The sequence below is a fragment of the Sorex fumeus genome, unplaced genomic scaffold (genome assembly GCF_029834395.1).
Source record: "Sorex fumeus unplaced genomic scaffold, SorFum_2.1 ptg000170l, whole genome shotgun sequence".
In the NCBI taxonomy this organism is placed as follows: Eukaryota; Metazoa; Chordata; class Mammalia; order Eulipotyphla; family Soricidae; genus Sorex; species Sorex fumeus.
The window spans coordinates 1,491,587-1,507,306 of NW_026606227.1; the positions used below are offsets into that span (position 1 = coordinate 1,491,587).

The 15,720-nt window shown below is 47.0% G+C and overlaps 1 non-coding gene across 1 annotated transcript; it reads right to left on the reverse strand.

The window, feature by feature from the left end:
* Positions 1-11,410: 11,410 nt before the first annotated feature.
* On the reverse strand, positions 11,411-11,483 carry TRNAT-UGU (transfer RNA threonine (anticodon UGU)). Its single transcript has one exon. It is a non-coding gene; the product is annotated as a tRNA-Thr (tRNA).
* Between the last annotated feature and the right edge of the window lie 4,237 nt (positions 11,484-15,720).

Consider the following 15,720-nt stretch of genomic DNA (forward strand, 5'->3'; position numbering starts at 1 on the left):
CTGCCTACTGTAGTATGGAGAATCTGGTGGAGGGTGCTCATCCCCGATCCAAACAGGCTTGGAGATCTCAGCCCCGTGACGTGCATGCCTTTGTTCCTCTGCCGGTACCTTCATGTTGTGGAGAGTGGTCTCAGCATGGTTGTGGCTGGTTCTGGAGGTCTTTGGCTGCCGGAGCTCTGCTCGTGGAGGGGAGGGAGACCCAACCCGCCCTCCTCCAAGGGTCTCCACCGAGGACAGCCAGGCGCAGGGGCAGGAGACTCTGCGCTGTTCTCTTCCTGGAGCTGGGTTTTATAGTCCCTGTGCAAGATCCAGAGACTTATCTTATGTAGGATTAATAAAACTTATATAAAGGACTTGAAAAATCTAAGAGAAAAATAAACCCTATCTAAAAATGAGGTTTTAAATGGATATGTCCTTAAATTAGAATTTGAGGCAGAGAGTGGTATGAACAAATTGTCTACATCACTTATCAGAAAAATGCAAATTAAAACACTATTGAGATATCACCTCACACCAGAGAGAAAGGCACACATCACAAAGAACCAAAACATTCTGTGTTGGCATAGATGTGGGGGAAATCCAATCCTCATTCTCTGCTGGTAAAAATTTCAACGGGATCAAACTCTTTGGAAAAATTTGGATACTGCACAGTATGCTAAAAATTTAGCTTCTATGCGACCCAGAAATTCCACTCTTGTCATTGACCCAAAGAACCCAAAACACTAATTGGAAATATATTTCCAAATTGTCTAAATGGACATGTCTATGTTTATTGCATCACAAGATTATATTTACAATAGCTTATTCTGAAACAACCCAAATATCTGAGAACAGATGACTGGATGAAATACAATACATCTACACAATGAAATGCTATACAGTCACCAGAAAAAATGAAATCATGAAATTTGCTCATAAAAGGAGGGAAGTGGAGGACTGGAGCAAGAGCACAGCGGGTAGGACGATTTCCTTGCATGCAGCCAACCCGGGTTCGATTCCCAGCATCCCATAATGGTCTCCCGAGTACCACCAGGTGTAATTCCTGAGTGCATGAGGCAGGGGTAACCCCTGTGCATTTCCAGGGGTGACCCAAAAAAAGGAGGGAAATAGAGAGTATCAGGCTGAGTGAAATGAGTCCGAAGGAAAGGGACAGATATAGAATAAATGCACTCTTCTGTGGGATATAAACATTGGTACGAGGTTAATATTCAGTGTCAGTTAACAGGGGACAGTGGGACGGATCAATGGTTGAAAGCTTGCTACAAGTGTGTGGTTTGTGGAGGACTAGAGAAGGATCAATTTGACAGGAATAGTTAGATCTGATCACTGGATAAGAACTAAATGTAGACAGGTGGAAAAGGGATATACACAATAACATTTCAGTGTCTGTATTGAAATCAATACACCTGAGAGGGAGACAGACAGAGAGACAGAGAGAGACACAGAACCCATACAGGCTCCTAGGGATCAATAAAGGAGAAGGATGTTTCACGTGATGATGACCAGATTCTGTAGTTGGGCTGTCTTTGTCCTTCCTGTCATAATCCTGTGCCTCCCCTCAACTCTCTCTCTCCTTGCATATTTCTAAGTAAATTTCTTTAGATAATCCTAATTTACTGCTCTGTCCATCTCCCCTTTCTTACTATTCACAGAGAAACTGAAAGTAGTGAGTCTATGAGTTACACTTGGTCAGGTTTTCCCTCCTGCTGGGTGGAAAGATGTTTTCCAGACTTCTAACATGTCTGACCAGAAATTAGAACTCAAGGATTTTTCCCATTTGGAGAAGCCCATGTGCTCTCTTGAACACGGATCTCTCTTTCTCTAAGAGAATTTGCATTTCTCTAAGAAAATTTCTTTAAATAATGCTATTCTGCATCACTTAAAAAGTTAGAGTTCAATCCATATGTTCCATAAAACTTCATTAATTTGATCAAATTCATTACTTTTTTTACTTATAGTTGCCCTACTAATACAGTTATAGAATAAACTTGTTAGCAGCTGTGGTAGACTCACATCTGATTTTTGAAAAACTATTAATGTAACAAATTTAATATATTTTTGTTTCTATTAAATTCTTTTGGCCAGAGCGATAGCATAGCGGGTAGGGTGTTGGCCTTGCACACGGCCGACCTGGGCTCATTTCCTCTGCCCCTCTTGGAGGGCCTGGCAAGCTACCAAGAGTATTCTACCCACACAGAAAAGCCTGGAAAGCTCCCAGTGACATATTTGATATGCCAAACACAGTAACAACAAGTCTTACAATGGAGACGTTACTAGGCCACCTGGAGAAAATCGATGAACAACGGGAGGACAATGCTATTAAAGTCTTTACTTAAAGACTTAAATCCTCTTTTAGTTTGATGGTTTTTACTATTTTTATTTCAGTGAATTAATTATTTATTTTATTACTTCCAGATACTCTCAGCTAAGAATGTTCAGAGTCACCTTTTAACTTTTATATATACAACTACTTGATTTGTCAATATTTTCCTGGGATGCATCTACCTGAGCAATTCTTGAAAACAGAGCCAGGAACAAGACCTCAGAATTGCTTGGTGTGGCTCAGAACCAAATCAAAAAGCCCATAAAATAATATGACTCCTGAACAAGGCTTCTGAAGAGAAGTCCCAAGATTCAACCCTGCCTTATTAGAGATGTCAAGAGGTTGAAGCCCTGAGAGCCCAGAGGCTCTCCCTGCAGGGTGGGGACCGGGCTGCAGGGGGCGCCAAGTCCCAAGAGCACAGAGTTGCAGGCTAAAAAGTGTGCAGAGATGGGGGAAATAGGTGCAGAGAGGCAAAAATCTCCTCAGTATGGATTTCCTTCTTCACTAAAACTAAATTTTTTTCTCAAGAAAACGAAAATTAAAATACATGTATGACAGAGAAGATTAAATTGTGCCCACGTATCATTTTGGAAGAACAATTATCATATTGACAAGGCAGTAAAAACTGTACGCAGGGTTTTTTGTTGTTGTTGTTTTTGCTTTTTGGGTCACACCCGGCGATGCACAGGGGTTACTCCTGGCTCTGCACTCAGAAGTTACTCCTGGCGGTGGTCAGGGGACCATATGGGATGCTGGGAATCGAACCTGGGTCGGGCGCGTGCAAGGCAAACGCCCTACCCGCTGTGCTATCACTCCAGCCCCTGGAGGGGGTGTTTTTGGACTTCTTAATATCTCCAATTGAAACCACGGGGGCATTAGGATGATTTTGTAGTCTCATTGTGGCATCCCTTGGAGAGTTACAGGATCCCAGAAATAATTTCAAAGCCCAGGTGTGTCCAGATGGGTCCAGGCCATACAGATGTGGGGGACACTGAAGGAAAGGTCCTGAAAGGGCTTCGCCCTCCGGAGTGGGAGCTCTGTGTGCACAGAGTCCTGGGACAGGGCAGAGTCTCATCTCCTCAAGCAAAGATCAGAACGTGGACCTCTCCACTTCCCTTGAGAATGGACCCGGTGACTTCCAACAGCCCCTTTTAAGGTTGGACCAGGTCTTCATCTATGAATTCTCCATTCTCATGAATATGCTCGAGTAAGTAACAGCGGGTAGGGAGTTCGCCTTACAAGCGGCCAACATGGCCGACCCGAGTTCGATTCCTCCGCCCCTCTCTGAGAGCCCGGTAAGCATCCTAGAGTATTCGATATGCGAGACACAGTAACAACAAAGTCTCCAATGGAGACGTTACTGGGCCCGCTCGAACAAATCGACGATCAACGGGAGGGCCTTTACCTTTACCTTTACCATGAATATGCAAATTACACGAGGGACACTAAGTTAAATACAGATGTGTCTGTGTCCTGACAACATCACACAGCAGACACACTCACACCTTCAGAAGCCCCTGAGTGCACGGTCCTCACCATGGACCGGACCTGGAGAATTCTCTTTCTGGTGGCAGTGGCTGCAGGTAAGCGTCCTTATGCCTTGGGCTGAGAGTATGGGGTCAGTCAAGTGGAGTCCAACCACTCCTGTCTGCTGTCCACAGGTGTGAACTCCCAGGTGCAGCTGGTGCAGTCGGGGGCTGAGGTTGGAAAACCTGGGACATCAGTGAAGATTTCCTGCAAGGCGTCTGGATACACCTTCACCAGCTATGCAATGTACTGGGTGCGGCAGGTCCCTGAACAAGGTCTTGAGTGGATGGGATGGATACGAACTGACAATGGTGGTACAAGCTATGCACCGAAGTTCCAGGGCAGACTCAAACTCACTATAGACGCGTCCAAGGACACAACCTACATGGAACTGAGCAGGCTGAGCACTGAAGACATGGCCGTGTATTACTGTGCGAGACGCAGTGTGACAAACACATCCTGAACATGTCAGAAAACTGTGGGGGAGGCAGCTGTGCTGAGTGAGGAGATGACAGGGATGCTGATCCTCCTGACTTTCTCCCCAGAGAGTCAGGGTCTGAAATACATAATGGGGCTCACAGGGCCAGGCTTCATCTGAGGGAAAGGCTCAGGATCTCTCTCTGTTCTTCAGCAACTTCCAAGAGGAAGATGGCTTCTCTCTAGAACACCTGTAGTTACTCCTATATTCTTGTTGGATTGTACACTGGTCCTTCCCCGACGCTAGTGGAAGAATCACTTTTAAGTATGTGCTGGGGGCTTGGCAGGTTCTTGAACTGTTTCCTCAAGAACAGTCCTTCACTCCACTCCTATTTCATGTGTGGCTGAGCTCCTTGTGTTTCACACTTGTCACAGGAGCTAACAGATGTCAGTGTGTGCTGGGACCATTGCAGATTTGGAACCATAGCTCCAGCTCCAGGAAAATCTTTGATCATTCTACATTTTAGGGATAAAGAAAGTTGTTCTTTAGAAATCGTAAATAGAATTCGGTGCTGAACTTCACTTCCACATCTCAGCATCACACACGTGGCACTCGGTGGGACATGGGAAACAGGACACTAGCGGTGTAGAGGAGTGACGCAGGGGCATCAGCGTCTGTTACTGTATACCCCTCATTTCCTGACCACCTTTCTATGGTTTATGCCTGAAAAGACAGGGGCATTCCTGGGACTAATTTGTAAAATAGAAATAATCCGAGATCTAAATATGCACATATTCACCTGCTATGGGCCAGCCGAAAATCCTTTTCTCTAAGATGGAATCAAAGTGTTGAGAAGCCCTTACTGAGAGGCTGTGGGTGAGGTCCCGTGCGCTATTTGCATCTCTGTATCCCTGAGCTGGAATTTTGCCACTGGACACTGGGAGTGGTGAATATGACACTAGGATAGTGGCCATGGTCAGAAGTCAAGGACCACATGGTTTTGTGTAATGAGAGCTTGTCTGTGTCCTTTCCCAACCTCGCTGTGACTTTCCTCTGTGACCATGATGCAGTTGCGCGAAACCTGCGTGCCTCTCCCTCTATCCCTGTGACCTCTGACCTTGGGAGCGTCATGTCTGTGCTGAGGAGAAGCTTCACTCGGGGAGGGCAGAGACACCAGGGGGATGTGTGCAGAGGGACTGATCCCCGAGGGACAGCAGCAGAGGATCCTGAGCAAGGTGCAGGGCACCCTGTTGACAATGCCAGTACTCAGCGCTTCCAGCTGAGGGGAGGTGACACTTTAATTCACCTGCTGTAAAATTCCTAGAAAATAAATGTCATTTATTGAGCCAGATTTGGAAGTATTTTGAGATGCAGTATGAATAACCAAACAATTCCACTTGGTATCGGTTGGCAGGGAGGACAGACACCGAGGGAGAAATGCATGGACACTTAACATTAAAAATGAGCCTGGTTTTAAGAAGCTAGAGAAAAGTTTTTGACAAAACCCAGAAATAAAAACTAGAGAATCAGGGGGTGGAGCGATAGCACAGAGGGTAGAGCATTTGCCTTAAATGCAGCCGACCCGGGTTCGAGTCCCAATATCCCATACGGTCCCCCAATCACCACCAGGAGTAATTCCTGAGTGTATGAGGCAGGAGTGTATAGCGAGGTGTGACCCAAAAAGCAAAAACAAACAACAACAACAACAAAACTAGAGAATCGGTAATTGGAGAAATAAGCACATCTCCCATTAGTCCATGGAGACTCCATGCAGATATGATAGAGGCCACGGGATGGGCCGCCACATGTGTGTTTGCCCACAGTCTTCCTGGACATCTGGGGGAAACAGAAGATGTATTATTAGTTTTACTTATTATGTTGTCCCAACATCTCAATATTTCCCTTTAAAATATCCTCAAATTACATTAGTAGTGGTGAATTAGCAATTTATGAATCAGACACTGAGCTTCGAGCACCCACAATGACACCATTTGTTCCCTCCCCAAGGGGAACATTGCCCACCCACAGCTCTACTGATGCTTAGACAACCTTGTCGGAATTTTATTCCAAATACGGGCACAAAACTGGTCCAACAGAGGCCAAGGAAGATCAAGAAAACAAAGGCCCTACCTGAGGGTCAGCTTCGAGAACATGTGTGCCAACACAAATCTATGACAAGCAGAGGAACTTTCACAGGGTGTCAAGTCCAGAAATGAAGCTTCTGTGGTGGTTTCTGATGCACTTTTCCTGTCTGTGCCCCCAAACAGACACCTATGTGGGTCCCTGGATATTAAGCTGCTGTTTACTATGGTGCAGTATCTCAGTCTACCCTCATTTCTTTCTCTGTATGTGGAGCCAATCTGAGATGTCACTTGGAATTTCCCAAGTTCTCAAGGCAACAACCACTGTCCTAGTCATCTTAAAGTTCTTACTTATTCCTAATCATGAAATACATTTCCCTGGAAGACACTATGTTAATAACACAATGCTGGGTGGGAATTTTCATAATGACATAGTGGAAACCCACCTCAGTAAGGCCAAGAGAGAGACAGGACCCCCAGCTGTTCGCAGAGAGGAATGCCAAGGGCTGAATACTATGAAGGGAATCTTTCTCATACTGATGCCATCAACTAGGAGAGTTCTTTGCAAAATTGGGAAAATATCTAAGGATTATTATTGCCTTAGTATACAGGTTTCATGTTGCTAACAATGTACTATCCCACCTTAATTACCAAAATGACAATGTTGATAATGGTAATCAAATTCATGGATCAAAGTACAATTCTCATCTACATAATCACAATCACAAATCATCCTGTTATTCGTCTATTGCCTCGAGCAGGCCCCAGTAACGTCTCCTTCATCCTAGCCCTGAGATTATATTCAAGGCTCTTTAGGAGAATGAGACCCATCATTGTTACTGGTATTTGGCATATTGGGTAAGCCACGGGGAGTTTTCCAGACTCTGCCGTGTGGGCAGGCTACATTCGGTAGCCTGCCAGTTTGTCCAAAGTAGGAATGAGATAATAAGGTGTCATAATAAGATGTCCGGGAGTTCCGGGATGTCCCGGGTTCCAGGAGCTGGTTTTTATAGTCTCTGAGTCTTGGCCATTGATGGGATTACATGGCGCCAGGGGGCCAGTTGGTGGATGTGACCCCCGCCTACTGGAATTTGGAGGATCTGGGTGGAGGATGCTCGGCCCAAATTGGAGTAGGCTTGGAGATCTCGGCCCCGGAACCCGCGTGACTTTGTCCGTCAGTCAGTACCTTCATGTGTGCGGAGAGTGGTCTCAGCATGGTGGTGGCTGGTCCTGGAGGTCTTTCGCTGCCGGAGCCCTGGTCGGGGTGGGAAGGAAAGCTCAATCCGCTCCCCTCCAATACATAATACATCAAAGAAACTTAATTATCAGAGATTATGATAGTTTTGTGTGTAATCAGCTAATATATCTGCTTGATACCTACATTCAGGATTTTTACAGGTTCAAAATCATATGGGAGATGACTGAGAAAATTGTACTGTTCCAGTAGAAACATCAAAAAACACATGAAATTCTTTCATAGATCAATTATTTGGTTTTACTTTTTACCCATTATTCATGGATTTCTGATGTCTTTCTTGTGGCTATGCAAATTCTGTGTTAGATGCACAGTTTCCTCTGGGACAGTCCTTGTCTGGGCCATGAGTGAGGACTGGGAAGAAACGGTTTCCCGGGAGCCTGACTTGCACAAGCCTTAGACAGACTGTGCCCGGGCCTGACTTGGACTTGGTCCTGGCAGTGCATCATATTCGCATCCGGATTATTTTCCCTGGTCATGGTGAGTGTGTTTCAGGGCTTGGACGAGTTAGGCTCTCTGACGGACAGTTGATGGACAGTGGGACCCTGTTCCCCCGATAGGGCACACTGGAGGCAGATGAAGGCAGTGTGGGGAGAGTATGCAGCCCTACAGGTTCCAGAGAGTCCCCAGGAGGGGTCGCTCCAACTCAGAACTACAAACAGGTTCAGCCCCAGGAGCAGCGAGGGATATGATTTCCAGGTGCTCAGAGCAGAGGTGCGCTGTGGGGCCCATAGAGGAATGAGGTGGAGACAGTGACCTGGTGGCAACCCTTCAGGAGCCACCATAAATTCAGATGCTCCAAGGCAATTGGTCACTGAAATAACGGAAGGAGACTGAGCAGCAGGGGGCGCTCAGGTCCCCATAAAGGCTGCAACCCAGGAGCAGGCACAGCGGGGTGAGTGGGTGTTACCTCATGTCCTGGTTTTCCCTGATTCAATGAAAACAAAAGAAATTATCCCAGGGAAGGACCTTGTGCATGGCAGGAGGAACTGTTCATAAATACCTGATATTACTGGGAGAATTAAGAACTACAAACAAGATAATGATAATAATTCAAATACAATTTCAAGTACTGCTTGGGGCTCTACAAGCTTACAGAGCTGGTGATGCGATTAATTTATTAATAGGAATGATTACTAATGCGAGGAAGTCTAACTCTCAAACCCCTGGGCACGGAGGTATCCAAACTCTGATATAAACCCTAGGTCAGGACTCATGGTTTCTGTGCTCCTCAGAGGTTGGTCACCTGAGGGGAGTGGCCTGGTAGGACTTCCCTCAGGGGAGGAGCTCTGTCTGCCTAGAATTCATGGACAGGGCAGAGGTCAAGCTCACAACTAAGCACCATCATGAACTTGGACACTCCTCACTTGGTGAGCACTGGACCCTGCATCACCTACCTGATCTCCCTCAGATTGGGACAGGTCTTCAGCTCTGATTCCTCCTCATGAATATCAGCATCAACCAAAGTACACTGAGTTAGTACAGACAAATGTGTTCCCTGAGAAGAGGTTACAACAGTACATCCCCCCTACCTACCCCAGAGACCCTCCCCACAAACCTCCTACACGAACCCTCACCTGGACGGGTCTATATAATTGTCTCCCAAGAGAATGGCCCTCGGTGAAGTTCTTCTGTCCTGGCTGAGGGGACCAGGCTCTCAGGGGATGCCCACGCCCTGTGTCCCCGCACAGGGGAACACCCCCAGGCTCAGCAGGTGCCCAGTGGGCTGAGGGGACTCTGGTCGTCTGAGAGGGTCTCTGAGGCATCCTAGTCCGCTCCGCCGGCGTCTCTGTGCGTGTGTGGACTCAGCCCAGACCCGGTTTGGGGACGGGATAGACCCCCCTGATGACGGGGACGCGGTCAGTAGAGCAGTGACCGGGCAGCATCCCCCTGACTGGACACATCTCAGCCTGATACAGACACGGGTCCAAGTCCGGTTTGACCTGTCAGGAGGAGGCCACGGGCAGCGCTGCCCACGCAGCCCCGCGGCCCTGCGTGGATACAGGGAGTCCCAGGACAGGCCTCAGCGGACACCGGTTCTGGCTGACCCATCCAGCGGCCATGCCCGACTCAGGCTGTCTGAGGGCACCAGGCCCAGATCAGTCAGTAGGAATGGGAGGGGCAGGGCAGGGCTGCGGGACCTTTGCCCCCTTAACCAGAATCAGCTCCACAGGCCCAGCAGCGGGGATCAGTGATTCCAGAACCTTCCAGGGCTCCTGCATCAGGTACCGGCTTCTCCTCCCTTCTACTCTCTCCTGCCGCATCCGGCGCTGCGGGGCCGAGCCAGGGGAGGACCGTCAGGGTGAAATCAGCACTCGAGTCACACAGGGTTCCGTCATTCAGGAGATGGCATGAATGCGTGCGTTTATTCAGAGCATAGGTACAGACTTATGTATGTTTCCACAGCCCACCCAAAAGAAAGGAAAGGGGATGGGACGTGGGAAAGTGGATGGGACAATGAGCAGAGCCATGCACCATTGGTCAGCCACCTGGTGACCCTTTCGACATAATGCTATTGGTCAGAACGACCTGCTTTGATATAGCTTTGACATATCTGCAAAGATTGTGCTGTTCCTCATACATCATTTACAAATCATTTACGAGGGTGCATTTTCCCCAAACTGAAACCTCCTGTACTGGGAAGTTGCCCCGCTTTGAGCAGGACAAAGGGGGAATGAAAAATCAAGCATTCTTTTACTTGGTCAGTAGGCAACACTCTACCCCTACATCTCTCTCTCTCTCCATCTCTCCCCCTCTCTCCCTCCCTCTCTCTCACTCTCTCCCTCTCTTCCTCTCTCTCCCTCTCTTTCACTCTCTCTCCCTCTCTCTCTTTCTCACTCTCCCTCTCTCCCTCTCTCTCCCTCTCTCTCCCTCTCTCTCCCTCTTTCTCCCTTTCCCTCCCTCTCCCTCCCTCTCTCCCCCTCTCTCCATCCCTCTCCCTCTCTCCCTCTCTCTCCATCCCTCTCCCTCTCTCTTCTTCTCTCTCCCTCCCTCTCTCTGCCTCTCTCTCCCTCTCTCTCTGACTCTATCTCCCTCTCTCCCTCCCTCTTCTTCCCTCTCTCTCTCCCTCCCTTTTCTCTCCTTCTCTCTCCCTGCCCTGCTTTCTATCATCCTCAGACTACTGGCCTCTCTCCAGATGTATGGGCCCAGCAGAATGTGCACTCACACTTCAGACAAAAAGAGGGGTGTGGTGTGAAGTGAACAGTGTTGGAGTGCTGAAGCCTCTTGATTGCTGTGCGGCCACAGCGTGTCCTGGGCCTTGTGTGGAGACTCATCCCGCCGATCCCCATCTGGCTCCCTGTTCTGAGGGGTAACAGCTGAGTGTGGGTATAAACCCAGGGTCCTGCGATTTGTAGCAGACCTACCAAATGAGTCCCCTGGGTTCTAGGACTATGGTAGGATACAGTTAAATAAACACCAAGAATACTTTACCCAGTAGACTCTCATTCACATTTAAAAAAAAATACATGAATTCATGCATACAGCTCGGAAACTTCATAGATGCAAACACAATAGCACTGTAGCACTGTAACACTGTCCTCCCATTGTTCATCGATTTTCTTGAGCAGGCGCCAGTAACGTCTCCATTGTGAGACTTGTTGTTACTGTGTTTGGCATATCGAATACTCCACGGGGAGCTTGCCAGGCTCTGTCATGTGGGCGGGATACTGTTGGTATCTGACCGGGCTCTCTGAGAGGGGCGGAGGACTCGAACCCGGGTCAGCTGCATGCAAGGCAAACGTCCTACCACTGTGCTATAGCTGTATCTCAAAAATATTCTTTATTTTTACATATATGTCTGCCTTAGGCCCCAGTGAGATTTGAACTCGCGACCCCTGGTTTACAAGACCAGTGCTCTAAGCCCTGAGCTATAGGGCCTCAGCAATAGCACAGTGGTAGGGCATTTGCCTTGCACACAGCCAACATGGCCGACCCGAGTTCGATTCCTCCACCCCTCTCGGAGAGCCGGGCAAGCTACCCATGATGTATTCGGTATGCCAAACACAGTAACAACAAAGTCTCCAATGGAGACGTTACTGGGTCCGCTCAAGCACATCGATGAACACTGGGAGGACAGTGACAGTGACATGTATGCATGCATAATTTGATGAAAACCAATAAAACAGAATTGATTAGTTCCTGCCTTATAAGCAACAAATAAATGGCAGCACCTTTGAAAATTTAATTTTGTGCTTTTCTTACGAAGAGTTATTTTATGTTACTTAATGTTTTAACATATTTCCAAATAAAACTTAATTTAACAGAATAGAGAGTACCAAAAGGGTAGCTAAATAGGGAAAATGAAAGAGAGAATTTTAGGGATAAAGCAAACACAGAGAAAAGCAGTTCCTCGTGGTGCCACCATCATTAATCATAGCAAAATCTGATAATAAGCCACACACTATGAGTGAATGCCATGCATTGTCCCAAACATAAGTATCCTGACATACTTCATTTCAGCGTGACCTAGAATGGCATGGCTGGTGGAACTATTATTGTTTTATACATGATGAAACTTAAGCACGAAGATGTTAAGACTCTAAAGATTTACTTCAAACCTTATTAAAATCTGTTATCAGAGCTCACATTCTGCACCTACCCCTATTCTAAACTCCCCACTGTGGAGTTAGCACTGCCCTTTCTTCCAACATACAAAACACTTGGCAAATATATCTGCCTAGGGCCAGAGAGACAGGACAGCAGGTAAGGCGCTTGCCTGGCACACACTTGACCAGGTTCAATCCTGAGCACGCCATATGGTCCCCGGAGCACTGCCAGAAGTGAACATGAGCACCATCGGAAGGAAGGCCTGAGCATAGCTAGGTGTGCTCCAAAAGTAAACAAAAAATTTAACCTACATGGATATGAAATGCTTTATATCTCAATTCTGAAAACTCTAGGCCAATTTAACTTATCCTGTCTCTCCCAAGAGTGTCATAAGATCCCAAGGGACTAGTGCTTTCTTTTTTTGAATAAGTAAAATAAGGATGATTAGTCACATAGAAGCCCCATGACCTACTTAAATTCAGCCTGGATAGACACCTAAGAGGCTCCAGAGAGGACTATGACTAAAATTAGGTAAAAATGTTGACTCAGGTAAATATTTAATTTCCCTGTATTTCTTATTCAAAGCACTGTCTCAGACATCCCAGTTATTCCACACAGCACTTAAAAACAGGAACTATATCTTATTAACCTTTCATCTCTGTATCCAAAGTAGGTATCTTTGTTTTAGCATTTCATAAATGTTTATGAAATTTAACTCAATGATAATGCTTGAATTTCTTGGGTCATCCCAGGCAAATATTATATATAAAAACACCTTTCTCTTCAAACTGGATATCATTAATATTTAAGATTTTCATTCAAAAACAATCACTGTATCACTGTTTCACTGTTATCCTGTTTTTCATCGATATCTTCAAGCAGGTACCAGTAACATCTCCTTCACCAGTAACATTTCCTCAAGCAGGCGCCAGTAACATAGCCTGCCAGGTTCTCCAAGAGTAAGAACTAGATAATAGAAGAGGTCGTGCGGCCAAGAATGCAGCCGCATGCTTCCGGAAGCTGGGTTTCATAGTCTCTGGGTCTTGGCCACTGATGGAATAACACGGTGCTGGGGCAGTTAGTGAGTGTAACGCCTACCTACTGGAACATGGGGGATCTGTGTGGAGGAAGCCCAGTCCCAATCTGAGCAGGCTTGGAGATCTCAGGCTCTGGTCCTGCATGCTTGGGTTCCTCTGCCAGTTCCTTCATGTGTGAGGCTCATCCAAATGTGTGAAGAGTGGTCTTAAGCATGGCTGTGGCTGGTTCTGGAGGTCTTTGGCTGCCGGGGTTCTGCCCGGGATGGGGAGGGAAACTCAACCCGCCCCCTCCAAGGGGCCCAGGAGAGGACAGCCAGGCACAGGGGCAGGAGACTCTGTGTTGTTCGCTTTTGGGAGCTGGGTTTTATAGTCTCTGGGTCTTGGCTGTTGATGAGATAACACGGCGCAAGGGGCAGTTAGTGAGTGTAACGCCTACCTACTGGAAGACAGGGAATCTGGGTGGAGGAGACACAGTCCTGATCCGAGCAGGCTTGGAGATCTCAGCCCCGAGTCCCGCATGCCTGGGTTCCTCTGCCAGTTCCTTCATGCGTGAGGCTCGTCTGAACTTGTGGAGAATGGTCTTAAGCATGGATTAAAAAATATTGAATATAAAAACCAATATTGAAAGAAAAACTGAAGAAGCTACTGTAAGAGGAGGCAAACACAATAATCCTCTAAAGAAAGATAGGGCAAAACCTCAAGACTGTAGTCTTTCTCAAAATCAATGGTCTAAATGCACCTATTACAAGGCACAGTGTGGCAACATAGATGGAATAATTGAATCTAACATTCAACTGCCTGAACAAAATACATTTAAATAGTCAGAGCAAAAATCAGACTTTGATAAGATCTGTATTGCAAAATAAAAGACACAGAGAGAGAGACAGAGAGAGAGAGATAAAAACCTACTAGAGAAGCAGGCAGGGAGCTGGGGAGGAGGGAAACTGGGCACACTGGTGGTCGGAACAGCTGTGGACCATGATATGACTGAAACCCAATCATGAACAACTTGAACAACTTTGTAACTGGGTTTCTCACTGTGGTTAATAAAAAAAAGTGTGGGATTATGTATGATGGCAAGACTTAACCCAAAAATGCCTAAAAGGAAAATAACTTCCTGGCACTGAGGCAGGGTTTGAGTGTCTGAAGACATTGGTGTGTGGAAGTGGATACGAGTGAAGAGATTATTCTTGGAACATATAGGCATGTAATTTAATCATGAACAATGCTGCAAGTCATGGTAATCCACCCACAAAACTAACAATAAGACCAACCCCCCAAAATTTTAGAGTGTATTTTCTGGTAATGAATAATTATCTCAGTCCTCTGGCTCTCTGTGGAATTAGGGGTAAACTTATTGGACACAGCACACTTAATGGACTCCATTCATTGGTGTGGAGTGTGTAGGGCCACATACTGTCTGCTTATGACACTTGAACCTTAGTCAAATGTATGTATCTCATAATCAGAAGCAGTATTTTGTTTCAACAGTTTGTGTCCTGAGCCTCCACCCACAAACCCCTCCAACAGACACACACACACACACACACACCAATAACCCTTTCAAGAACTGATACAATTCCTCCGTGAATACCTCCAAGAACAGGGTTCTGAGTTTCTGGGTGGGGATTTATACACAGGGAAGAGCAGGTTCAGGTGCTCCTGGACTGGCCAAGCACACCCGAAGAAGGTAATCTAGGAAGAAGCTCTTCCTTGTCCCAACACAGACTCATCACCAGAGAGAATGCACAAATCCTCCCCATAAGCACCTTGTATGTTTCAAAGGGAAGCAGCTATAAGTGAAAAATTTTCATCAAAGGTGAGTAAGTGAATAAACTACTGTGACTTTATAGACCAAGGATTGGACCTAGGTCTGTCTGAACTGCCTGAAGAAACGACAATGACTGTTTCCCCCAAATTTTGAGGTAACAGAGGAACAATAAATGCAAATTCACAGGGTAATGGAGGGTCAGGGGACTGTCTTTAGGGTAGAAGCCCTGGGGGGAAGGGGGGAGCTGAGTTTGGTCATCAGGGACCTGAGACATGGGGACACTCCTCCCCAGCTGCCGTTTCCCCCTCAGCAATTCCTGTTTCCTGAGAGCTCCTCAGCTCGTTTCCTATGCTGGGGGAAGAGGCCCGGCTCTGACAGGGCCCCAGGGAGAGGCCTGAGTACTCTGGGCCACAGGCAGAATCTCCTTCCAGGGGGATCCCACACTCCAGCCTCCCCCAGGTCTCCTTCTTTCTCTACTTAGGCTCCCCCATGAAAATCTGCATGGGATTTGCATGGGGACCCAGGATTAAAACCATGTTCACACCAGAACTCGGAATCTCTCTCCCCTTGACAAGTTGTCTGAGATCATGAACCTCGAGGGCAGGAAAGTGCACCAGCGCTGGTTCCTCCTCTTTCTGGGGTAGCTCCCGGATGTGAGTATCCCCTGGACAGAGGCTTCAAGGTGGGTATGGGTCCTCTGAGCCCGTGACTCACTGTGGGTCTCTGTCCCCAGGTATCCTGTCCCAGGTACAGCTGCAGG